Source organism: Scyliorhinus canicula, chromosome 10, assembly GCF_902713615.1.
Source record: "Scyliorhinus canicula chromosome 10, sScyCan1.1, whole genome shotgun sequence".
Classification (NCBI taxonomy): Eukaryota; Metazoa; Chordata; class Chondrichthyes; order Carcharhiniformes; family Scyliorhinidae; genus Scyliorhinus; species Scyliorhinus canicula.
The window spans coordinates 61676549-61703852 of record NC_052155.1 but is presented as its reverse complement, the minus strand read 5'-3'; the positions used below and the strand labels follow the sequence as shown (position 1 = coordinate 61703852).

At 51.8% G+C, this 27304-nt stretch overlaps 1 protein-coding gene across 9 annotated transcripts in view; it reads right to left on the bottom strand.

Annotated features, from left to right (window-relative positions):
- The window catches only part of runx1t1 (RUNX1 partner transcriptional co-repressor 1), a 111110-nt gene that overhangs the window by 48800 nt on the left and 35006 nt on the right, over positions 1-27304 (bottom strand). The window lies entirely within an intron of this gene.

Below are 27304 nucleotides of genomic sequence, written 5' to 3'. Positions count from 1 at the left end.
AGAACAGCAAGATGCAATGAGCAAGAAATTCTAACAACTGAAATAAGTTGGCCCAGTTTTTGTTACAATGCAAAATTCAGCATGAAATATAACAGAAATTGAACTGGACTAGCGATATAAATACTGTGGCTACCAGAACAGGTCAAATGTTAGGAATCCTGCAGCGAGTAACTCACCTCCGGACTCCCCAAAGCCCGCCTACCATCTACAAGGCACAACTCAGGAGTGTAATGGAACACTCTCCATTTTTCCCGAATGAGTGCAGCCCCAAGAATATTCAAGAAGCTCGACATTATCCAGGACAAAGCAGCCCGCTTGATTGGTACTCCTTCTGCAAGCATTCAATCCCTCCAACACGAATGAACAGTGGCAGCCGTATGTACCATCTACAAGATGCACTTCAGAAACTCACCAAGGTTCGCTAGGCAACACCTTCCAAACCCACGACTGCTACTATTTAGAAGGACAAGAGCAGCAGACACCTTGGAACACCACCACCTGTTCCCCTCCAAGTCACTCACCACACAAATTGGAAATATGGACTGCTCCTTCACTGTTGTTGGGTCAAAATCCTGGAACACCCTCATAAACAGCACTGTGAGTGTATCCACATCTCACGGACTGCAACACTTCAAGCTCACCCCCACCTTCTGAAGGGCAACTGGGGAAGGGCAATAAAAGCTGGCCTAACCAGCAACTCCCCATAAATGAATTTTAAAAATAGCTTGCTGACAGGTTTGACACTCCACTTGACCTCATGTGTCACTGGATCACCATTGCAGTATGCGAACCGAGAGGAGCACCTGGTACTAGGAAGAAGCATTAAACCAAATGACAAAACAGAGTGAATACTTGTGAAATAGTATGCTCATATATTCATTTTATTTTAAATATGCTAGAATTTATCTCGTGGCATTCTCATGATTTAATTCCCATGAATTAATCTTTTTATTTTTCTTGTCTCACATGTTTTCCTCTGCTTTTAACCTTGTTTCATCTTTCTCAATGTTGGTGGTACCTCACCCAATTAGTTATGCCTTCTGCAAAAACCTGAACAGTGACTGTTAACTGACTACTCAATTTTGAAGTCCATCATAACAGGGATCAATTATGTTCTCACCCGACATCAGTATATGCGCATACACTGAGCCACGCATGGTCCAGAATAACAATTAGAAGGAATATATCTGGGAAATATTTCTCTACAGTGCCTATTGCTATGCCCTCTGTACTCCAGAAGTCAACAATTAACACACAAAAGATTAGACCAGAACCTTCCAGGATCTCAACATGATTTTGTGTTGTACACTTACAACTGAAGCATTGTATTTTTATTCTATCCACTTTTTTTTACATTGGAGAATATATCCGTGCTTTCTTCTTAGAGATTTTGTCAGTTTGCTGATCCTCATTTGAGAAGCCAGAGGGCGGGATTCTCTGTCCTGCCACACTGGCCTTCTGGTGCGGCGTGCCCCCCCCCTGCCGGCAGCGGGATTCTCTGTCCTGCCAGCCAGCCAATGGAATTTCCCATTGTAAGCAGCCCCACGCCATCGGGAAATTCCCAGGCATTGTTGTGCTGCTGGCTCAGCGGAGAATCCCGACCAGAGTCTTTAGTCTTGGTTGCACTCAAGTAACTAGGCCTCGAGGGCGGCATGTGGCGCAGTGGTTAGCACTGGGACTGTGGCGCTGAGGACATGGGTTCGAATCCTGGCCCTGCATCATTGTCCATGTGGAGTTTTCACATTCTCCCCATGTCTGCGTGGGTTTCACCCCCACAACCCAAAGTTGTGCAGGTCAGTTGCATTGGCAATGCTAAATTGCCCCTTAAATGGACAAAAAAAATAATTGGGTATTCTAAATTTATAAAAAAGAAAAAAAGTAAGTAGGCCTTGAACAGCACTCATAACTTGCATCAACTTTGGCACTGACTTTACCGCATCAGAAATCATCATTCTTGTGCTTCTCCTTCAACAAGTCCAAAATGTCTATTCTCCTCTCATCAACAAATACTGCAGTTTCAGTAATGAAAATAATGGAGAGAATCTGCTCTCATTCCATGGTGACAAATTTGCATTAAATGGGATTGTGGAACACTCTCCAGTGAAATTATGACAGCAGAGTGGAAGCTGCTCAGAATGATTCTGATTTCAGTAAAGCCTCAAGAGGGAGCAAGTTGCCTACTCATAAAGAGTTGGAAAAACAGAAGAACGCATCAACCCCAGTTATAGGGCAATACTGATAAAGATCAAAGAACTAATTGCTTGTTTTCTTCCTTAACCAATCACAAAGGGGAAAAAAAACACAATCAAATGTACCTTTTTGCAAAAGTCCTCAAATTGTAGTATAATGAAAAGGGTTCAGAGATCTTAAGCTTGGTCTAAAGTGCTGAAATATTCCGTAAAATTCTATTTTTATACCAGTATCAAAGCAAAGCAACCCAAGGGACCTGTTCAGTTAACATCCAATCAGTAATGTGGTGGATTCTCCAAGTAAAGAATTGAGAAAGCTAAGGGGCAGGATTCTTTGACCCTCACACTCGTTTTCTGGCGTGGCGTGCCCCTGCCGGCAGCAGGATTCTCCATCCCACCAGCCAGCTAATGGGGTTTCCCATTGTGGGCAGCCCCACGCCATCAGGAAATCACCAGGCATGGGTGCGCTGCCTGCCGGACGGAGAATCCCGCCAGCGGAGAAGCCAGCGCCAGGTGTTCTTATGTTGAAGGCCTGCAGAACCCAAAGGCTTGCACTTAATTCAGACCATGCTGCAAAAAACATTTGAGTGTGGCTTACTGGGGTAAATTTTTCTATAGATTCTAGTTCAGCACGAGACACCCTCAGAGCATCTCTGATGTGTTGCCCTATGAAGTTGGAAGTAGACTCATTGTCCAACTGAGGCGTTTTACAAAGACATAATAAGATAAGAACAGAAGAGTTGGTAGCAGGAGTAAGCCATTTGGCCCCTTGAGTCTGATCTGCTATTTAATAAGATCATGGCTGATCTAATTATGGTTTTCATAGAATTTACAGTGCAGAAGGAGGCCATTCGGCCCATCAAGTCTGCACCGGCTCTTGGAAAGAGCACCCTACCCAAGCATACCCCACCCCATCCCCATAACCCAGTAACCCCACCTAACACCAAGGCCAATTTTGGACACTAAGGGCAATTTAGCATGGCCAATCTACGTAACCTAACATCTTTGGACTGTGGGAGGAAACCGGAGCACCCGGAGGAAACCCACGCACACACAGGGAAAACATGCAGACTCCGCACAGACAGTGACCCAAGCCGGGAATCAAACCTGGAACTGTGAAGCAATTATGCTAACCACTAACTTCACTTTACTGCCTGCCCCACATAACCCTGGATTCCCTTATAGATGGATCTATCTAACTCAGCCTTGAATATATGCAATGACCTAGGGTGCAATCGAACGGCCTAACTGTGCTCGAAAAGCGTGAAAAGAATCACCAGGTGCTTGTCCTTCGGGCAGGGTGGTACCTTGGTACTGCTGGTGCCACATGGGCACCCTGGAACTGCCAGCCTGGCACCCTGGCAATGTCATCTGTGTGCCAGCCTGGCACTGTCATCGTGCCCAGGTGCCACGATGGCATTTTTTCACATGGTGGTGATCAGGCTGGGGGGGTCCTGCATGAGTGTTGAGGGGGCTGAGGGACCCCCTCATAGTGAGTTGGGGGAAGGGGTGGGGAGGGGTCTCCAGGAATGGGATCGCCACAATCTCTCGCTACACTGAAGAGTAGTGCGGAGCTCCTCAGTGTAGATAACGGGGCTATGTGCGGCCTCCTAATGAGGCCCCCTAACTAACCCAACTGACTTTTCGATAGTATTGTGTTTCTCGGTGCTGAGAGCTGCGGGAAATATGGGGCTAAACGCAACACCAAGCAACTTTGTTCCAATGTAGTTAAATTGCAATCCCAGTCTTAACTGCTCTGCGTGTTGGAGAATTCCAAAGGTGAATGACGCCCAGAGAACAAATTCTTCCTCATCTCCAACTTAAATGGGAGACCAGAGGGGCGGGATTCTCCGGGAAACGGCACGATGGCTCGACTCCGGCGCCAAAAACAGCACCAAACAGTCCGCCGTCGGTCCCCCTGGAATGTCGCGAATTCTCCGGTCGGGAATGGGCTAGCAGCGGCGTGATGCCATTTGCGATGGCGTCACCCAACATGGACGCGCATGCCGTCATTGACGCTGCGCAGCGTTGCAGCACAAAAGACAGGGACAGATCTGGAGCACCAGGTGGATGCCGCCCCCATCTTGTGCAAGTGCGACGACGCCAGCGGGAAATATCCAGCAACGAGGACGGCAGCCACAGCAACAGGCCCCCGTCGCAGTCCACCCAGGTTATGGACGCACGGGACACAAGCACCCAGGAGACCCACACACAGGACACAAGCACCCAGGAGACCCACACACAGGACACAAGCACCCAAGAGACTCGCCCAGGACATACAGGACCCTAACACACAGGACCCCAATGCACAGGACCCCAATGCAGAGGACCACGACGCAGAGGACCCCGACGCAGAGGACCCCGACGCAGAGGACCCCGACGCAGAGGACCCCGACGCAGAGGAATCCCCACTCCAGGGGACCCCGGACTTTGGGTCGGATGAGGAGCACGACATGACGCCACTGCTATCTCCTACACCCTCCACCATCGCAGAGACACTCACAACGGTTGGGCACTTTAGCGATGAGGCATCTGGGACATTAACTGGTGCGCACAACACAGCCGTCCCGGTACAGCAGGTGGAGGCAGGAGCAGCCGAGGGGCTAGGCGGTCAGAGGGAAGCCCGGCACAGGCAACCATCTGCCGCCCAGAGGGGTCCCGGGTTCCTGGAGTTACCACACCCACCCATAGACCCAATGCAGTCACGAACCAAAGGACAATCGAAGGGGGGTGACGGCCGGTTTGCGGCAGCTGCAGACGCAGGTGGAGGAGTCCACCCGCGTTCAGGAGCAGGGAGTGGTTCTGGTCATGTGTGCCACCCAGGCTGAAACCGCACAGGTGGCGTCCGCGGTGGAGGCAATAGGTGTGACGGTGTCAGGCATGGGGTCCAGTAAGCAAGGCCTGGGGCTTTCCGTGCAGACGGCGTCCGTGGCCCAGGACATGACTGTCCTCTCACAGGCAGCCATGAGCCAGAGCCAGCAGCAGATTGCAAAGGCGCTCAATGCCGTGGCGCAGTCTCAGCAGGCCATCACTGAGGGTATTGGCGCTATTGTCCAGGTGCTGGCCGGCGTCGCCTAGACACAGACAGCGATGGTCAACTCCCTGAGCTCCATGGCTGCAAACTTGCAGGCCCTTGTTGATACCAGGCTGGGCCTCCAGAAATGGCAAGCCAGATGCCGGGGGGGGGGGGGGGACGCGGCGGGTTGTTGGATGCTCGGTCTATTCGCATCCCCGACCCATGTAGCGGCCCGGGGCCAATCGGGCACCCCAAGGGAGGAGACTGGGGCCCGTTCCAGGTCCCCCTGTAGGGGAGGTCCCGTAACACCGCGACACCTCGGACTCCCGCCTCCCCCCCCCCCCCTCCTTTCTGTCCCAGGTGCATCTGGTGGGCAACGGGCAGGACAGGCTGACAGCTCGCTATCCCAGTTGCCCGGGCAGCAGCCAGGCCCATCCAGGCCGGATCGCCCAGGAAACGGGCGCCAAATGGGTCCCCAGTCATAGGGCAGGAATCACAGCAGTCCACCTCCAGTTCCGCTGCGCCGTCTGGGGCACCACCTAGACGTAGTCATAGGGCCCGTAAGGCCAGAAAGTTAGACATTGAGTAAGTTGGCATGGGTGCAGGGCACAGATTAGTTATAGGGGCTCGGGCACGTGTATGAACTGTTTATTATTAAAATCACCTTCACACCTACAGAAGCTGCCTCTGTGCTCTGTCCGATACGTGTTGGGGTTGTGTTGTGAGGTGAGTGCCAGTGTGTGTGTAAGGGGTGATAGAACGTTGGCCTCAGGTAAGTGTGCCCCCCCTACCCCTGGGTTGCCCTCGGAATCCCCCCGGGCAGACGACGGGACTGTGCGCTGCAGTGACACGGCCGCATGCAGGGACGGTCCGGGTGGATGGTGGTTCTGTGGCCATGGGTCAGACATTGTCCAACAATGTACAGCCCAGAGCTCATCGCAGAGCGGGTTGTCATCATCCTCCATGGCCTGCAATAGACACGTTTCCACTGGTGACCATGTGAGCCCTGCCCGTTGTTCTGCAGGTGGATGTGCAATGGAGGGGTGGTGTGAGGGTGGTTGGTGGTGGGTGGGTAGGGGGGGTGAGGGAGGTTGGTAATGGATGGGTGGGGGGGTGAGGGTGGTTGGTGGTGTGCATGCGGGTGGGGTGAAGGTGGTAGGCTGGTGCCGTGGTGTGCAGTCTGTGCCCATACTTGGCTATTCCCACGCCCCCCAGTCCGTGAACCGTGCAGCTATCAGCCTGTCCCATCCCGCTGCCCCAGCCAGTAACGGTGGGCAGCCACCCGTCCATGTCCAGCCCGTCTGTGCTGAACATTGCCCCCATCGTATCCTCCTCATCTGGGGAGGGCTGCACCTTGTCCTGCTGCTCCTCCCCTTCCCCCTCCTCTGCCTGCAGCACATCGCCCCTCTGCTGGTCTATGTTGTGCAGGACGCAGCACACCACAACGATGCGGCCGCCCCTATCTGATGGATACTGGCACCTGAAATGCATCTTCAGCAGCCCAAAGCACCTCTATCACACCCCTGGTCGCTGCATGGGCATCGTTGTAGCGGTTCTCCGTGTCAGTCTGTGGCCTCCGAATAGGCATCATCAGCCACGCCCGCAATGGGTAACCCCTCCCCTCTCCTCCCCGGCACGCACCCTCCCCAACCCCTTCCCCGGCACGCACCCTCCCCAACCCCCCTCCCTCCCCAACCCCCTCCCCGGCACACAACCTCCCCAACACCCCCCCTCCCCGGCACGCACCCTCCCCAGCACCCCCCACCCCGGCACGCACCCTCCCCAACCCTCCTCGGCACGCACCCTCCCCAACCCACTCTCCCCTCTCCGGCACGCACCCTGCCCAACACTCCTCCTCCCCAACTCCTCCCCAACCCCTCCCCAACCCCTCCCCAACCCCCTCCCCGGCACGCAACCTCCCCAACAGCCCCCCCTCCCCGGCACGCACCCTCCCCAACCCGCTCCCTGGCACGCACCCTCCCCAACCACCCACCTCTCCTCCCCTGCACGCACCCTCCCTAACCCCCTCCCCTCCCCTCTCCCCGGCCCGCACCCTCCCTAAGCCCCTCCCCCCTCCCCGGCACGCACCCTCCCCAACCCTCCCCGGCACGCACCCTCCCCGACCCCCTCCCCGGCACGCACCCACCCCAATCCCTCCTCTCCCCTCCCCGGCATGCACCCTCCCCCCCCCCCCCCCCGGCACGCACCCTCCCCAACCCTCCCCGGCACGCACCCTCCCCAACCCACTCTCCCCTCTCCGGCACGCACCCTGCCAAACACCCCTCCTCCCCAACCCCCTCCCCTCCCCTCCCCGCACCCTCCCTAACCCCCTCCCCCCTCCCCGGCACGCACCCTCCACAACCGCCCCCCCCCCCCCCCCCCCCCCCCCGGCACGCACCCTCCCCGGCATGCACCCTCCCCTCTCCTCCCCGGCACGCACCCTCGCCAACCCCCTCCACACCCCGGCACACACCCTCCCCAACCCCCCCCTCTCCTCCCCGGCACGCACCCTCTCCAACCCCCTCCACACCCCCCGGCACACACTCTGCCCAACTCCTCCCCTCTCCTCCCCGGCACGCACCCTCTCCAACCCCCTCCACACTCCCCGGCACACACCCTGCCCAACCCCTCCCCTCTCCTCCCCGGCATGCACCGTCCCCAACACCCCCCTCCCCGGCACGCACCCACCCCAACCCCCTCCCCCCCTACCTGGCACGCACCCTACCCAACCCACTCTCCCCTCCCCGGCACGCACCCTCCCCAACCCCTCCCCTCCCCGGCACGCACCCTCCCCAACCCCTCCCCTCTCCCCGGCACGCACCCTTCCCAACCCCTCCCCTCTCCCCGGCACGCACCCTCCCCAACCCCTCCCCTCTCCCCGGCACGCACCCTCCCCAACCCCCTCCACACTGTCCGGCACACACCCTCCCCAACACCCCCCCTCCCAGGCACGCACCCTCCCCAACCCCTCCCCTCTCCTCCCCTGCATGCACCCTCCCCAACCCTCCCTTCCCCTCCCAGGCACGCACCCTCCCCAACCCCCTCCCCCCTACCCGGCATGCACCGTCCCAAACACCCCTCCCCTCTCCGCACGCACTCTGCCCAACAACCCCCGTCCCCAACCCCAACCCCCAACCCGCTCCCCGGCACACACCCTCCCCAACCCGCTCCCCGGCACGCACCCTCCCCAACCCCCCCCCTCTCCTCCCCAGCACGCAGTCTCCCCAACCCCTCCCCTCCCCGGCACGCACCCTCCCCAACCCCCCCCCCCCCTCCCCGGAACGCACCCCCCCCCCCCCCCCCCGCCACGCACTCTCCCCAACCCTCCCCTCCCCTCCCCGGCACTCACCCTCCCCAACTCCTCCCCTCTCCTCCCCGGCACGCACCCTCCCCAGCCCCTCCCCTCTCCCCGGCACGCACCCTCCCCAACCCCCTCCACATTGCCCGGCACACACCCTCCCCAACACCCCCCCTCCCAGGCACGCACCCTCCCCAGATCCACAGCAATGTGGCTGACTTTTTAAATGCTCTCAAGGATGGGCAATGGCCAGCAACATCCACATCCCATGAACAAATTGTAAAAACACTCCATCCCCCTTGCCAATATGTTAAATATTCAATTTACCCTCCAAATTATTTGCTGTACTTGCATGCTTTTTGCTACTAATATACAAAGGCACCCAGATACCTCTATACTGCAGCACTCTGCACTCTCTCGCTATTTAAATAATATCCTGCTTTTATATTGTCAAAGTTGACAAATTTACATTTTCCCATTTTTTACCCCACTTGCCAATTTTTTGCTCACACACTTAACCTATCTATCATTAACCCACCACAGGTTCTTTGCATCTTTCTCACAATATAGGACAGCACGGTGGCAAGCACTGTTGCCTCACAACCGCCAAGGACCCGGCTTCAATCCTGGCCCTGGATGACTGTCCGTTTGGAGTTTGCACATTCTCCCCGAGTTGTGGGTCTCACCCCCACAACTCAAAAGACGTGCAGGCTAGGTGGATTGGCCACACTAAATTGCCCTTAAATGGAAACAAAAATTGGGTACCCTAAATTTATTTTAAAATATTCCTCACAATATGCTTTTCTATTGAAGAATAAAGGGATTAAGGGTTATGGTGTTCGGGCCGGAAAGTGGAGCTGAGTCCACAAAAGATCAGCCATGATCTCATTGAATGGCGGAGCAGGCTCGAGGGGCCAGATGGCCTACTGCTGCTCCTAGTTCTTATGTACTTATGTTCTTATGTACTTATATTCAGGGCAGCACGGTAGCCTTGTGGATAGCACAATTGCTTCACAGCTCCAGGGTCCCAGGTTTGATTCCAGCTTGGGTCACTGTCTGTGTTGAGTCTGCACATCCTCACATCCTCCCAGTGTGTGCGTGTGTTTCCTCCGGGTGCTCCGGTTTCCTCCCACAGTCAAGATGTGCAGGTTAGGTGGATTGGCCATGATAAATTGCCCTTAGTGTCCAAAATTGCCCTTAGTGTTGGGTGGGGTTACTGAGTTATGGGGATAAGGTGGAGGTGTTTACCTTGGGTAGGGTGCTCTTTCCAAGAGCCGGTGCAGACTCGATGGGCTGATTGGCCTTCTTCTGCACTGCAAATTCTATGATATCCATCTTGGTATTGTTGACAAATTTGGCTACAGTAAGCTCAGTCCCCTTATCCACGTCACATAGGCCCCAGCAGTGACACCAGTGGGAACTCACTAGTTCCATTTGCTAACCTGAAAATGACCCATTTATCCTGATTCTCTGTTCAATCCTCTATCCATGCTCATATATCACTTCCAGCACAGTTGTGTGGAACCTTATTCAATGCATTCTGGAAATTAAAACAAATTTCATCTACTGGTTCCCTTTTATCCACCCTGCTTGTTACATCATCAAAGAATGCTAATAAATGTGTCAAACATGATTTCCCTTTCATAAAACCATGCTGACTCTGCTTGTTTGCATCGTGATTCTAAATGTTCTGCTCCCACTTTCTTAATCAATCATGGATTCCACCATTTTCCCCAATGTTAGACTAACTGGCCGATGGTTTCTCGCTTTGTCCCTTACCTTTTTTGAACAGTTGTGCTACATTTGCTGTGCTACATTTGCCGTTTTCCAATCTGTTTAAACTTTCCAGAAACTAGAGAATTTTGGAAGATTACAAGCAATGCTTCCACTATCTCTGCAACTACTTAAAGAACCTCAGGTGCAAGCCCCAGGGGCCTTTAGTACCAGCAATTTACTCCAGTGATAGTGATTGTTCTGAATTCAATCCCCTGTTTGCCTCATATTCTAATTTCTCCCTCTTATTTTTGGTCATCTTTTTTGCGTTCTAAAATTTCCCCAAATTCCTGACCTACCACTAAGCTTCACAGTATTGTACACCTTTTCTTTCAATTTGATACCTTCCTTGACATCCTTGTTCAGCCATGGATAACACACACTTCTCAAGACTTTCTTTCTCAGAGGAATATATATTTGCTGAGTTTTGAAATATCTCTTTAAATGTCTGCCACATCTTATGTAATCTTTTAATTTATTTTGCCAGCCTACACTGTTTTCATACATTTGTATTTGCCTTTATTTAATTTTAAGACACTAATTTCAGGCTCGCATTTCTCAACCCCAAATGAGAAATTCTATCATGTTATGATCACTTTTGCCAAGCGGATCCTTTACCAGGAGATTATTAATTAATCCTATTACCAGGTCTACTAACAGGTTCCCTGGTTGGTCCCAGAATGCATTATTGTAAAAAAAAAGGTCCCGAATACAACCCGTGAAGCCAACCTTAAGGCTACCTTTTATGATCCATCCGATTTATGAATATTAAAATTTCTCATGATTATTGCAGGTCCATTCTTATAAACACCCAATTTTTCTTTGATGTTGACTCCGCTACTGTTAGATGGTCTATAAACTAATCAAACCAGTTACTTATTTTTTTAATAATAATCTTTATTGGAGAATTCAGAATGTCCAAATTACCTAATAGCACGTCTTTCTGGACTTGTGGGAGGAAAACGGAGCATCCGGAGGAAACCCACACAGACACAGGGAGAACGTGCAGACTCCACACAGACAGTGACCCAAGCCGGGAATCGAACCTGGGACCCTGGAGCTGTGAAACAACAGTGCTAACCACTGTGCTACCATGCCACTTGCTCCTGCTATTTCTCATCTCCACCCAGGCGGATTCTTCTTCATCCAAACTGGCAACTACAAGTCCATCAAAACATGTGGGGAAAGTAAACCTGGATACTGATACACCCCTGGCTGCTGGTGGCGCGCCCTTCTGAACTGTTGACTGGGTGCAACATTCTGAAGTCTTTAGGCTGGCAACATTCTCTCTCCCTTCCCCCTCACCCCCCAACCCAGGACAATGATTTGAGAACTGCCCAACTCCCTGAAACTCTTCAGGACCTTTCCTACAGATTACATAAAAAGTGTCAAATGGAAACTAAAAGGGGAATTTGGGAATAAGTGCTCCATATGCATACCACTAGTGGGGGAGGGCATGAAATTGTGAGCTTTCACTTTTTTCCCTCTTCACCATATCTATCCATATATTAGTGACCACTAATGACCATAAAGATAGCTTTCAAGGAATACTCAAGTTAAAGGGGGGGGGGGGGGGGGGTTATGTCCCACCATGTCGGGAGAATTGCGGGAGAGTCCCTAAGCGGGGTTTGCTTCAGGCTAATGAGATCTCGCGATCTGGACCGTGCCCTCGCTGTGCAAGATCCAGATAAAAATATTTAAACCGAGCCATTCAGTTCATTTAAATATGTTGCCGCACGATTCTCCAGAGGCCCGGGAACTACGCCCACAAAACCTCGCCAGGTACAGTTCAGCGCTGGTCCACACAAATGTGGATCAGACATAGCAGCATCGAGCGGGGGTGGGGGGGGGGGGGGGTCTCCCAGGCCATCAGAGGTGATCAGTTTCTGGGAAGGGTGGTACTCTGGCACTCCCGCTGCTACCTAGGCACCTTGGCACTGCCACCCAGGCATGACTAGGGGTCGGGCGGGTGGCGTTGAACTGTCACTTTGAGATGGGGGTGGCCTTTAAAAGCGGTTCCCGGATCTCTGTAAAGCCAGCGTGTTTAGGCTTCGCCCTCTTCAGTGCCGGTGCAAATCATTCCCCGCTCCAAAAAAAATCCCAAAGTGTGGGAAGATCATGATGCGGCTGGTACTGCAACAGCCGGTGCAATTTGCACCGATTTTCTCACCCAAAATGACACTTACTTTTGGTAAATGTTTGGCTCTCATACAAATATCTAAAATTAAACAAAACCAGTTGCTACTTTTATAGATTTTTTTTGTGATTAAAGATACACAACATCACCTCCAAATCCCAGTAAATTATAAATTAACTGTTTGAATTAATTTCACTTCATGGGCTGGATTATATGAAGGAGGCAGAGTGCTCGCCACCAGCCCCCCAATTGAAAAGACCGACTTCAATAACACACTGGGCTGGGCTAAACAGGCTGGGGATCAGGGTTCAGCCCCTCAGTGGACAGCAAGTCTCACCCTCTGTTAACTTAATTGTAACAGTCGCCGTCGAGCAGAGTTCAGTTGTGGGCATTGCAGAGTCCTTGAGAAGTAGATTATGGCAACTGGAGACAGGCAAGTCCCAGGATTTCATGGGCGGACCGGTGGCAAGGTGGTTAGTACTGCTGCCTCACAGCTCCAGAATCCAAGGTTCAATTCCGGCCTTGGGTCACTGTCTGTGCAGAGTCTACTTTCTCCCCATGTCTGCGTGGGTTTCCTCTGGGTGCTCCGGTTTCCTCCCACAGTCCAAAGGTGTGCAGGTGGGGTGGATTGGCCATGCTAAATTTTCCCTTATTTTCCAAAAGGTGGGGTTACTGGGATAGGGTGGAGGCGTAGGATGTTCTTTCCAAGGGCCGGTGCAGACCCGATGGGCCGAATGGCCTCCATCTGTCCTGTAAATTCTATGATTTTATGATTGGAGAATCTAAGGAGGTGGGGGAGAACGGGATGACAGGCTGGGCTTGGAGGGCAGGCACAGAGGAACAAAGCGGAGGTGATATTTGCAGATTTTGCAGGGGGAGGGGGGGTTGAGGATTGGCCACTTAAGGGGTTCAGTAGACCTAATGGCATGCACCCTTGTGGGTAACTTACCCTCATCTTTTGGGAAACAGGTCAGTGGGTGGGTGCAAGGAGGTGGGCTGGGCACCGGACATATTTTATGTTCCCTCTGCCAAAAACACACACGATTTGGAGATGCCGGCGTTGGACTGGGGCGAGCACAGTAAGAAGTCTTACAACACCAGGTTAAAGCCCAACAGGTTTGTTTCAAACACGAGCTTTCGGAGCACTGCTCCTTCCTCAGGTGAATGAAGATACCTCTTGAACATACCTCCTCATTCACCTGAGGAAGGAGCAGTGATCTGAAAGCTAGTGTTTGAAACAAACCTGTTGGACTTTAACTTGGTGCCGAAAAACACACACGACAGAGGGCTCTGAAATCCAGCCCTACATCTCAAATAAGTGGGTGCAGCAGCAAAAGAAATTCCTGCTCTGAAAATTCTTCCCCCCCCCACCCTCCCCTTGATGGATAATGGCCATCAAGGGCGTAAAAATACTTCTCACTGCAATGAATTCAGTAAGAAGTCTTGCCCAACAGGTTTCTTTGGAATCACTAGCTTTCTCACCTGATCAAGGAGCTACACTCCGAAAGCTAGTGATTCCAAAAAAACCTGTTGGACTTTAACCTGGTGCTGCAAGACTTCTTACTGGACTTCTTGCTGGTAAATGGGATTAGTATAGATTGGTATTTGATAGTCGGCATAGACATGGTGAGCCAAATGGCCTGTTTCTGGGCTGTATGACTCTATGGGCGTGATTATACAGAAACATTTCTGAGGCCAGGATTGTACAGCCTCACCTGCCCGACGACCGGAAATTCCCGCCCAAGGTGAATGGACCTGTGCATGATCCGCATCCCATCCTTGGCGCAGCCGAAGAATTCAGCCATAAATAAGTGTCATTTTGGATGCATTTAGCGGAGTGTTTCTTGATGGCGGAGTTGGCGAGATCAAGACCCATATTCAATGGCACCGATGTGCTGAAAATAAGCCCCCACGAGTTTCTCGCCATTATTGGCTACACCCGTCGTGCTGCAGCTTCTTACCACTAATATGGAAGAGCTGCTTTTAAGCGCTTTCTCATCACTCGCCCCCAGTCAACACACAAGCATGGCAGTGCACAGACCTGCTCCTCGCTTTGGAGATGCCGACCTGGTCGGGCTTCTCGATGCTGTGAATGAGAGACGGGGCATCCTATTCTTCCGAGGGTATCAGAGGTCAGCAAACCGCGTTAGAGGCAGTGGCTGTCAGTTCAGGCAGCATGACCAGGTGGGCCGCTGTCCAATGTCGGAAGAAGACCAACGACCTCCACCAAGCTGAGGACGTACGGTAGGGTAGGGTATGTTACCAACTCTCTCCTGACATCAGTTCCACCTGCCACCCCTCAAATCCCCAAACACCACCCCTTCCCCACAGATAACTGGCTGACACCTCCCACATTAGATCTTTGTACTTGTTCCTCAAAATCCTCTGCCACAACCAGCACAACCCCTTCATGTCCAGGTATGGTAACCACACACGCCAGCTGCTATAGACAACCCTCCAACCCATCAAGAGAACCTAGTGGAGTGGTGCAGCGCCAACAATCTACCCCTCAATGCCAGCAAAACTAAAGAGCTGGTCATTGACTTCAGGAAGCAAAGTACTGTACACACCCCCGTCAGCATCAACGGGGCTGAGGTGGAATGGTTAGCAGTTTCAAATTCCTAGGGGTGTACATCTCAAAAAATCTGTCCTGGTCCACCCACGTCGATGCTACCATCAAGAAAGCACAACAGCGCCTATACTTCCTCAGGAAACAAAAGGAAATTCAGCATGTCCACATTGCACCATAGAAAGCATCCTATCTGGCTGCTTCACAGCCTGGCATGGCAACTGCTCGGCCCAAGACCATAAGAAACTACAGAGAGTCGTGAACACAGTCCAGTCCATTACACGAACCTGCCTCCCATCCATTGACTCCATCTACACCTCCCGCTGCCTGGGGAAAGCGGGCAGCATAATCAAAGACCCCTCCCACCCGGCTTACTCACTCTTCCAACTTCTTCCATCGGGCAGGAGATACAGAAGTCTGAGAACACACACAAACAAACTCAAAAACAGCTTCTTCACCGTTGTTACCAGACTCCTAAATAACTCTCTTGTGGACTGACCTGATTAACATTACATCCCTGTATGCTTCACCCGATGCCAGGGTTATGTAGTTACATTGTGTAACCTTATTATGTATTTTCTTTTCATGTACTTAATGATCTGTTGAGTTGCTCGCAGAAAAATACTTTTCACTGTACCTCGGTACACATAACAATAAACAAAAACAAAACCCAGGCGTTCAGCTCACAATGCCCTCTTTGTCCCTGCAAGAGAAGATACCCATAATAAGCAGGAAAGGGCTAATATGGGGTGGGGGATGACGTCTCAGAGATCAGAGTCCTCACCCCCTGAGGAACGGGCTGTGGAGATCGCAGGGCTGTCCAAGGAGAGAGCAGTCACATGACAGCAAGGTTGGTTTGCACCACAGAAGTGAGGATCCACAGCCCCTTCACCCAGATGGCCTGTCTCAAGTTCCTGTCAGACAAAACGATCCTTTCCACTCACTGATCACATGTCCATTGTCCCACAGGATCTCCATCTGATGAGGTCAGGCCATCCGGAGTCGTTTCTCCCCGCCACCCAAGAGACTGCCTCGGAGGAGAGCTCCAAGGAAACCATCATCGAGATATCACAGCCAGCAGTCCCACTTTCCACCAATGCTATCACCCTCACTTTCCACACACCTTGGTAAGCAGCATTACTGGACAGGCTTCTGGGACACAATCTGGTGAGAACCACATAGATGCTGATGCATAGCCGATAGAGGCAGGATCATCCAAGGAAGACAATAGTTGGATCTCAGGACTCAGCCCAGTCAGATGCCAAGCCTCTGGACAAGGTTTTCCTAGGGATGATGCAGATGATAGGCCAGAGCCATGATATTCAGAAGAGGATGCTAGGTACATTCCAGCAAAGGCATGGCCGATTCAAGGAGTTCCAAAGGCTTCAGTCACATGAGATGTTGCCGAAAATGCGTTACATCAAAGCCAACACTGCTAGGGTGGCGACCTCCATGGAAAAGCTGGAGCATGACGTCCGCGTCTTAGTGCCCAAAGTATGCTTCAGTCTGTGACGACCATGGCCTGAGGGTCTCGACATCATTTCCCGGTCAATGAAGAACATGTCTCAGACACAGGTGGATATTGCCGAGGTACTCCAGATCGTGGCCGAGTCACTCAGAAGCATTGCGAAGGGTGTCAACACCATGGTGTAAACAATGGGGAGTCGCCAGGACTGGCAGAGCCAGATGGCGCAGGCCTCTGGAGCTCACACCAGCTGCCCCTCCATCCCATGGAGGTCCCCAAGGTGCCGTCAGGGAGGAAGAAAGCTGGACGCTAGCTCGGGATCTTCTACCAAGCAGACGACGGCGGTCTCAGTTCTTTCAAATTCCGCCCCACCCCCCTCCACCTCCTTATACCAACATATCTCAAGGGAAACAGATAGAAGTGGTAACATGGCACACTTGTGGCATCAGGAAGTCCACTGGGGCCCTTCGGCTCCAGGCCCTCCAGAGGACGTCAACCAAGCGCTTCAAATGTCACAGGTCTTGGAAAGCAGGAGGTTGCCTTCCCCTCTGATGTGCATCCTGGAGACACAGTTAGACATAGCAGTAGACCATGAAATATCAAGAATGTTGAGGAGCACGGAGTGGGCACTGGGGTGGGTTGGGGGTCACTATCTGTAGCTAGGGGTAATGGAAATGTCATATTCACCATTAAAACATGTAACATCTGATACATGTGAAGCCTGTGTCACGATAAATCTTCATAGCGGGCCCGCCTTTACCCCACCCCCTCCACTTCCCGATCTCCGAGTACCCCAGGATATAACTGACATGCACGCTCCCTGGGTAGCAGGCACACACGTGCATGATATGGAGGCGGTGGTTGCACACGACCTGAACATTCCTGTTAATAAAGAGCACTTCACATATCCCACCAGCGTCCAAGGTGCAGTTGAACATCCTTAACTTCCAGCAGGTTTAACTTGTGCCAGTTACGTGCAGCACTCACCACACCAGCAACAAAAGCATCAGCAATCTGCAAAATTATTTCTTCAATGGCATCATCAGGTGGCCCATGTGGAACAATGTCTTGCACCAGGTCCTGCAGTATCTTCTTATCTCAAACCAGATTGCCTTCTGAACTCATACATCCCCCTGAACCCAGTGTTCCAGGACCCAGGTATCTTAGAAAAAATTATCCTTCCTTACAGATACAGCAAACAAAGGAAACAGCAACAGCAGTTTCCAGGCATCTGCAGGCGCAAGCAGCAAACACAAACCTGCAAATATTCCTACATCAGCAGGAGACTGCCAAGAAGCGACTCAAACCACCGGAAAAGGACACTGACATGGGTCCGGAGGAAGAAGAGATAACACCTCACCACCATCAGGAACGTGCGCCGAAAGAAAACCACATCCCCGCCCAGTTAGAGTGCACGTGCGAGAGAACAAGCAGCACAGACCACCAAAAAGGTCATGGGGCATGGGGCGGTAAAAGGAGAGAGTACTTTCCGGGGTCCAGGCTGTAGAATCGAGACGGGTTGCAGCAGACAAGTACACAGCCGCCAGACAAAAGAATACACCGACAACAGTCCAAAAAACGACTCACATCACGCACACCCCCCCCGCCCCCCGCCCCCCTCCCCGACAAACATATACTAAACACAGTACAGAAGGGAAAACAAGGAACACGAGCGACCTGCACGGCACCCATAACGGAAGCAGCAGATGGCTACTGAGCATAAAGTCACCGGTATTCCATGAAAATATCCCGACACAATCTCTGGGCTGTGAAGTCAAGCCGGGCCGCCGCCCCTCCTCCTCTTCTGCAGTATCAGCACCTGATCTTCCATCACCACCCTTTCCCCGAAGACCGGGCTACAGGAACACCGGGGGTAATCCACAGGCCCAGAACAAAATACACAGTCAATACACTAAATATGTTTAAAAACATCCAGACTGCTCGAGGAAGCCCTCCTGCATCCTCAGACTGGCAGTAGGCCCATCAAAATCCTGCCCTCGTCACACTCCAGGTTAAAGAGACCTTCTTTATTCCTTCTCTTCATCCAGAAAGCAGCAATTAAGCCCAAAGGGAAGAGGCAGAAGGCAATTAGAAAGGAAAGCAACAGCGGCCTGCAGGCATTTGCAAGTCACCAACAAGAGCAAGAAGCAAACCAACTCTCAGCTGCAGCAGATTCCAGACATTTGCAAGTCACCAGCAGGAGCAAAAAACCTGCAACTGTGACGTGCTCTCACAACTAACAATGGCAATTCCTTATTACCATTGGTGTGCTGCTGTGAAACCAGAGGTTGGTCATAGTCAAGGAGAGAAAATTGACTTTCAGCATTGAAGCCACAGCAGGGCTCTGACCTGGAAGTGTTTGGTAGAGCAGACAGCCTGCAGTTTGCCTCTGTTATGGGTCTCCACAATGCTTAAAGATGGCTTAAAGACCTCACAGACGCAAAGCCCCTCAACTCCGTCCCCAACCCTGGTGCTCTTGCGCTGCATGCCGGAAAATCAAATGGCTACTCACCCCCTCACTTGCCCTCAACAGCCATTACACCAACTTCACATTTTTGAAAAGGAGTACTAAACGGAGAGTAGGGTAATTCCTGGCATGGCGCTGCACTCAACTTCAATCTTGCTAATGGGATTGAAATGAATGCAAATGAGGGTTTGTGATATTCTCCCCCTTTAGGGAGAGATCCGGAACTCGCCATCGGGAGCAGGCTGGGTGAATTGCAAAGTGCTTCGAGCCTGGCACAAATTTCGATTTTACCCTTTCCTGCTATTCACCCGGTGCATCCAGATCCATGCCGGTTGTAACGTTGCTGTTAAATCGCACCCAATGATTCTTAACATGCCTTAGCCTGCAACCGGTTATATAATGAAAAAAATAAGTTGCAGAAAGAAGCAACACTGGTTTCCAACTCGTCAGACAGAGGAGAGAGAAAAAGGGGCGTGATTCTCCGGAAAGGTTTCAAAGATTTCAAAGAGTAGTGAGCAGGAAGTGCCGAGAGCTCCACGGCGCTTGGCCCAGCGAGGCCGGCAACGCTATTCAATGTTAATTGATTCACTTAACGATGCCCAACGGGCTTCTCGCTGCAAATGAAGGCTCGCCAGCCGAGTCACCGGCACCGCGTTCGCCAGCCCCCCATTAACAAGGTGAAGCAGCATTTAAGTAGCACTTGCTCAGCCAACCCCAGCCAACTCACTACAATGGCATCGAGGAGGCCAGCACAGGATTTAGGGATGCTGACCTAGGGAAGCTCTTGAACGCCATGGAGGCCAGGTGGGATATCCTGTTTCCCCGCAAGGGACCCAGAGGGTTAACCATAAGGCAGCCAGTGCTGCCAAGGATGAGATGGCAGCAGCTGTGAGCATCGGGAATGTGACCAGGAGGACTGGCCTCCAGTGCCGAACAAAAGGTTAACAACCAACACCGGGCAGCACAAGTGAGTAGACACAAACCGCATCCCCCATGGGAGCATCCACCCCCCCAACTATCCATGCGACCCTCAATCCTCCCGCCACTCCCCTTCCCCCTCAATCGCCCCTCCCCCCAAGCCCTCCTTCACACGCTCTCTCCCACCATTGTGAACCACTCATGTGGCTAACGATGCTCTCTCTGTGTCTCCTCAGGAAAAGCTCTCCCATAATCGCCTGGAGAGTCCAGACTGGCTGTGGTGTGCCAGACCTAAGAATCCTCACCACCTTTGAGGAGCAGGCCATGGGGTGATGGGGGCAGCCAAGGACGGAGCGGTCACCCACGCGGAGGCTGGCGGATGGCGCAGAGATGAGGAACCACCGGGCCCCACCCAGGGACCTTTCAAACGCGAGTTGATATTGCCTTACTGACTGACCCATCCCTCCCACTGCCCACATGTCCATTCTCCCGCAGGTCCTCCAGCCGACGGCGCAGGCCAATCCCAGGTGGCCCCCTCTCCAGCCTCCCAGGAGACCACCTCAGAGGAGAGCTCCGAGGAAGATACCGTAATAGTTGCGGCACAGCTGTCATCCCCACCCTCCACCAGCACAGACACACGCACCTCGGTAGAAAATGTTAGTGGACAGGCTTCGGGGGCAAATCTAGTGAACACCACACTGCTGCTGATGTACATCAGGTGGAGGCAGGAACCCCCCAGGCACGTCAGCAGTCGGAGGGCTGCTGGATCCCAGGACCCAGCTGAGTCCCAACCCGACGCTGAGCCTGTGAAACGGATTTAACCAGAGCTGATGGAGGCGATAGGGAGCAGCCAGGACATTGAAAGAGAGATGTCAGTGACACTCCAGCAGGTCCATAGCCGATTGAAGGAGTCCCAGAGGCTACTGGCGCAGGAGATGTCGCTGACAATGTGTGGCACCTAGGCCAACACTGCTAGGGTGGCGACTGCAGTGGAGAGCCTGGTGTACGATGCTGACACCATTAGTAAAGGTGTCCAAGGTGTTGCGCAGTCAGTGATGGCCATGGCTGAGGGTTCTGGCAGACTGTCTGCTCTCTGGCTGATGTTACCCAGTACCAGGCCGACCTTGATTTAAAAAAAAAATTAATTTAGAGTACCCAATTCATTTTTTCTAATTATGGGGCAATTTAGTGTGGCCAATCCATCTAGCCTGCACATCTTGGAGTTGTGGATGCGAAACCACGCAAACACGGGGAGAATGTGCAAACTCCACACGGACAGTGACCCAGAGCCAGGATCGAACCTGGGGCCTCGGCGCCGTGAGGCAGCAATGCTAACCAATGTGACACCATGCTGCCCACCAGGCCGACGTTGATGAGGTTCTGGAGACATGGCCCACTAGCATTGCCAAAGCACTGCAGAGCACGGCCCAATCACGGAGGACCATCACCGAGGGCATCAACACGATGGCGTTGACCCATGGGGAACTGCCAGGGTTGGCAGAGCGAGATGATGCAGAGGCAGTCAGGGCTCAAACCCAGTTGCCCCCCTGTCCACTGGTTAACCCAGGGTCCTATGGGCACTGAGAAGGAGGAGGAGTGCCAACCTGGACCCGTCACCTGGAGTGGCAACGGTGGCCACCAGCTCCCCTGGGTTCCACCACTCTGCTGAGGCCACATTACAGGGACAGGGCAGCGTGACTGTGCATGTACCGCCAAATGAGCCGGGGCCGTCCAGCCTCAAGAGTCCCCAGAGGACGCCCGCCTGGGGCATCAAAGGCCACGGACCGAGGTAAGCAGCTGACTGTCTCCACCTCTGATGTGCACCCTAAGGAAAGACCAAGACATTGCGGTAGCGCCAGGAAGGCCAAGCACATCGAGGATCACAGAGGGCACCAGGAGAGGGGGTGGGTGGACGGGAGAGCGAGGAATTGTGTTACATATTAAACACCCTGTGTACATCTATTATGACAATTCTGTCACTTATTTCCACAATACTGGCTGAACTCTGAACCCTTGACCCATCTCTCCAGGCATCTCCCCCTACCCGTGGCACCCATCCACACTCCGGCCGGAGACATGTCCCGGGAGCTATGTCCCTTCTCTGGGTGTTTGGATGGTGGCTGCTGCGTGTGTGGTATTGCGTCCCGCAGTGTTCAGGCACAGTGTCCAGGTATCAAGGTGTGATTGGGATGCCGAGCAATGGCTCCCACTTGCTACGTGGCCCACCTACCCACGGGAATCAACTTGTGTTGTGTGAAGTGTTCTCTTAAACAGGATTGTTAATTCCCAATTAGCAATTGAATTAGCCACACGGCCAGAGGTCCCAGCAGTCGGCGGGGGTTATGGGTGGTCATTGGGGCAGACGGGCAGGGACAAGGACTGCATGAATATACACGATCCAGGGGTTGGCATGGTGGTGCCACAAGCGGTTGCCCCCCCAGAGCCTCCCACCTCTGCTGGCCCACCCCTGCAGAGGTCTCCCCCCCCCCCCCCCCACAGAGCCGGGGTGCCCCCCTGCCCCCACCGAGTACAGGGGCAGCAAGCCCAGCGCCCCGAGCAAAGGTGGCTCCTCACCTCCTCCACCGAAACACTTCCGCCAAGTTCACGTTTTTCAAAAGGACTACTAATCGGCGCCACAGCGACCAATTGTTAGGGAGGCCACTGAATGAAGGAGGCCGTTGGATATGGGCTGGCTCCCATTAATTGTATGGAATAGGGCTTAAGTAGTGATAATTGGTTTCTCGCCACACTAATGCGAGATTTCGCCTCTGGGAGCTGGCCGTTTGTATCGCATTACCTCTAAGATAGTGATCTCAGGATTGCTACCAGTGCCACATGCTAGTCAGGAGAAAAGTCTGGATATATCGGATAAATATGTGGCTGAAGAGATGGTGTGAGGGGGAGGGTTTCAGATTCCTGGGGCACTGGGACCAGTTCTGGGGGGAGGTGGGACCAGCACAAACTGGACGGATTACACATGGGCAGGACCAGGACTGATGTTCTAAGAAGAGCATTTGCTAGAGTGGTTGGGGAGATTTTAAACTAATATGGCAGAGGGATGGGAACCTATGCAACGGGTCAGAGAAGGAGGAAATAAGGACAAAAAACAAAGACAGAAAGGGGAATAAGTGATCGGCAAATAAACCAAAAGCCAGATTCAAACAGTTCTGCAGTGAAAAATATTGGGAGCGGTACTAGTAATGTTAAAAAGACAAGCTTCAAGGCTTTGTGCCTCAACATGCAGAGCATTCGCAATAAACTGAATGAACTAATCGTACAAATCGACGTGAACGAGTATGATATAGTCGGGATTATGGAGACACGGCTGCAGGGTGACCAGGGATGGGAACTGAATATCCAGGGGTATTCAATATTTGTTCAGGAAAGACAGACAAAGAAGGAAAAAAGCGGTAGGGGTGCATTGGTGGTTAAGGAGGAAATGAACACAGTGTGAGGGAGTATATTAGCTCTGACAATGCAGAATCTGTATGGGTAGAGCTGAGAAACAGCAAGGGGAAAAAATACTCGTGGACGTCATAAAAAGACCCCAAACTGCAGTGATATTTTTGGGAATGGCATTAAACAGCATATCGATTGGGAAAATCAAATTAGCCATCATACCAGAGAGGAGGAATTCCTGGAGTGTATATGGGATGATTTCTGGATCAATATCATAGAATCATAAAATTTACAGTGCAGAAGGTGTCCATTCGGCCCATCAAGCCTGCACCGGCCCATCAAGCCTGCACCGGCCCTTGGAAAGAGCACCCCATTTAAGCCCCCACCTCCACCCTATCCCCGCAACCCCACCTAAACGTTTTGGACACTAAGAGTAATTTATAATGGTCAATCCACCTAACCTGCACATCTTTAGACTGTGGGAGGAAACCAGAGCACCCGGAGGAAACACACGCAGACACGGGAGAACGTGCAGACTCCGTACAGACAGTGACCCAAGCCGGGTATTGAACCTGTGACCCTGAAGCGGTGAAGCAACTGTGCTAACCACTGTGCTACCGGACTATCTGAAAAGCCATAAATTAGAAGAGGGGACCATGTAATGAGACCTGGGTGTCGTTGTATACCAGTCACTGAAGGTAAGCATGCAGCTGCAGAAGGCAGTGAAGAAGGCAAATGGTATGTTGGCCTTTATTGTGAGAGGATTCGAGTACAGGAGCAGGGATGTCTTGTGCAGTTGTACAGGGCCTTGGTGAGACCAGACCTGGAACATTGTGTGCAGTTTTGGTCTCCTTATCTGAGGAAGGATGTTCTAGCTATAGAGGAAGTCAGCGAAGGTGTAGCAGGCTAATTCCTGGGATGGCAGGACTGACATACGAGGAGAGATTCAATCGGTTGATTGTATCGGTTAAGATTGTATTCACTGGAGTTCAATAGAATGAGAGGGGCGGGGGGGGGGGGGGGGGGGGGGGGGGATCTCAGAGAAACCTATAAATTCTATCAGGACTGGATAGGGTAGATGTAGCAAGGATGTTCCCGGTGGTGGGTGTGTCCAGAACCAGGGACAGAGTCTGAGGATATGGGGTAGGCCATTTAGGACAGAGATGAGGAGAACTGTTTTCACCCAGAGAGTGGTGAGCCTGTGAAATTCATTACCACAGGAAGTAGTTGAGTCCAAAACATTGTATGGTTTCAAGAAGCAGTTAGATACAGCACTTCGGGCAAAGGGGATCAAAAGGATATGGAGGAAAGCGGTATCAGGCTCCTGAGTTGGATGATCAGCCATGATCATAACGCTTGAAGGGCTGAATGGCCTCCGTCTGCTCCTATTTTTTTTCCTATGTTTTCTACTAGACTGCTCTTTCTCCAAAGTGCTTTTTTAAGTATATATCCAATTCCATATCAAAAGCCGCCTATGAATTGGTTTCCACCACCTATTCAGGTCGATCATAAGTCGCTGCATAAAAACATTCTCCTCATCCCCTCTCTGGTTCTCAACCAATTACCTTATGTCTGTGTCCTTGGCTTCCTGACTACCAAAAGAAACAGTTTCTCTTTATTTACAATGCTGATCATCAGCAGATGATCTTGTGTGAATGTCAGAAATCAGCCTGCCTTGTGATGGCTGTCACAGTCAAATAGCACAACGCTCATTATCAGATATGAGGAATAGCCAGTGATCCAAAAATAAACACTGGCATGAGTCACTGGGTCCAAAACGCATCTTGAAAAATGAGCAACTCGTTTTGTACCCAGTCCAATTGTTATTTTCCAGGTGGGTACAAAACAGCCTGCTAATTCATTATGACCCATTTTGCACTATCAATTTCTGCCCAGCTACTGGGGTAGGAGGTAGATTTATAAAATCATAATCATCAACCGTGATCGGTTATTCCACATCACTGAAATTAATAATATTCAAAAACAGACAATGTTGGAGACCACTGAATGTTAGGGCTGGATTTTAGGACTGAGGCACTTAGCTCGGATTGTGAAAGTTTCTGACTCAGTAACACTTTGGTTTAAAGGGTTTTCCTCGACCCACCTTTCACTCCATTGAGACAGGTGTGGGATAAAGTCGGACACACCAACCCCTTGAGGAGATGGTAGGTGGCCACAGAGGTGGGCCAGTGCCGAGGTGGGTAGCCTAGAATACCCACCTCAAATTTTCTGGGAATTTGTTCCAGTTGTTTCAGAAACTGTTAGGCCCACTATCCCTCACACTCCTGCATCCACCCATACTCCCTCATAAGGCCCCATATTAATTCCTGTCCTTCACTCATCCCATGCCACTTCATAGCTCCAATCCCACCTCCGTAGCCATTCACCCAGTATTCACCATGGACAGACATCAGCAGCCACGTGGAGGAGAAAACATAAAGTTGTAACAATCTAACACATCACATAACCATTTGTGAAACCTTTTTTATTCAAAGCTTTTTAAATCTCCCCAAGTGGTTAATCCATTATAAAAACAAATGCACTTCTATTCAATGGGCTCAAAGACTTCTAATCCTTTAATAGTCTCTGTAAAAAAATCAATTTGTGAACTCCGAGCTCCTTGCTGAAATGAGTATAGCGTTTGAAACCCTGCCAAAGTTTCTTAATGACACAAAAGCAATTGGAAAAAATCAACAAGAATCTCTAATGTAACTGTTGAACAGGGGGACAGGTTTTTTTCCTAACCTACACCTGATGGCCTGTTGATAAAAGCAGTCAAACAGACTTTTTGAAATTCTCACTGACAGTTAGGTTTTTTTTTTTCAGGTCAGTAGTTTTTATTTTTTCTCAAATTTAGTAGCTTTTCTCAAGTTGAAAGAGCAGAGGATTTAAATACTTGGAGTCTGACAATGAAAAAGATTTTATTCACCATTCAAAAGCTTCAATTTGTGACTCCCAAACTGCAGGTAAAAACCCTTGGAATAGCCAAAAGGGTATCTGTTAGAACTCAGCACTAAGTTTAAATTACCTGCCGATTCTTGGATTTCTCCACTGCATGAATCATGTCCTACCCACCATTTTCAAGTCTTCAGGGTCCTGATGATTCTGGCCGGGATCGTCCGTTTGGGAGACTATGTTCTCCTACAGGAAGAGAATTGCTACAGATTTCCGCTCTGGCTGGCAGCGCAAATCACAAAGCAATTCAGTATCCCTCACCATGCAAATTTATGCAAGGCGAGGAACATGAGGTATTCCCAAGGGAATCCCACTGCCGGGCCGCCATTTTGGGCAGGGAAATCCGACGGCTGGCCATCTCCTCCACACGCCCCCCCCCCCCCCCCCCTCCCCACATCAGCCACCAAAATCCCTCCTACCTCTGGATTTATGGAGTGCCCCCCCCCTTTCCCCAAGTATGGGATTGACCCGACCCACACCTCCCCCCACCCTACCCAGAGATGCCTAAACAGCGAGACCCCCAAAATCGGGTTGGGGTTTGGTCCTCGGATAGACTTTGGGTGCAACTCCCTTAAGGACTTACCCCCTTGGCCCACCGCGGGCACAACACATCAGGTTCATGTTTGGTGATATCTGTATCTGCCCACGTATTCCCGGTCCAGAGAATCGCGAAGGCTCGGAGATTCTGCTGCCGGGCACGCTAAGTGGATGGAAATGTATCATTAGGACCCAATTTGCATCATCCCGCTGGCGCAAGGGCAAGAAATCTGATCCAACCGCCAGCAAGGGAGCTAGAACATAGCAATGGATTGGGCGCCTGGCACAAACCTTGATTTCGGCCAGACGCCCGATTCTCTGCCCGATGTGAGCCACGTTGCTGGCGTCGCCGGTGATGAATCCAGCCCTCTTGTGAAAATCTGGACAAGAGTCTCTCGGTCAGATCATTACAGTGCTGTCTATAAATAAAACAGCTTATGGTTTGGTGTGCGCAGTTTAATGTCACTTGCACCATGAGGGCTGCATTCTCCCCTTCACAGTGCCCATTTAATACTGAGCTGGAGACTTAAAGCCCTATGTCTATCGTACAGGAATGGTGCAGAATCACACACAGTTTGATC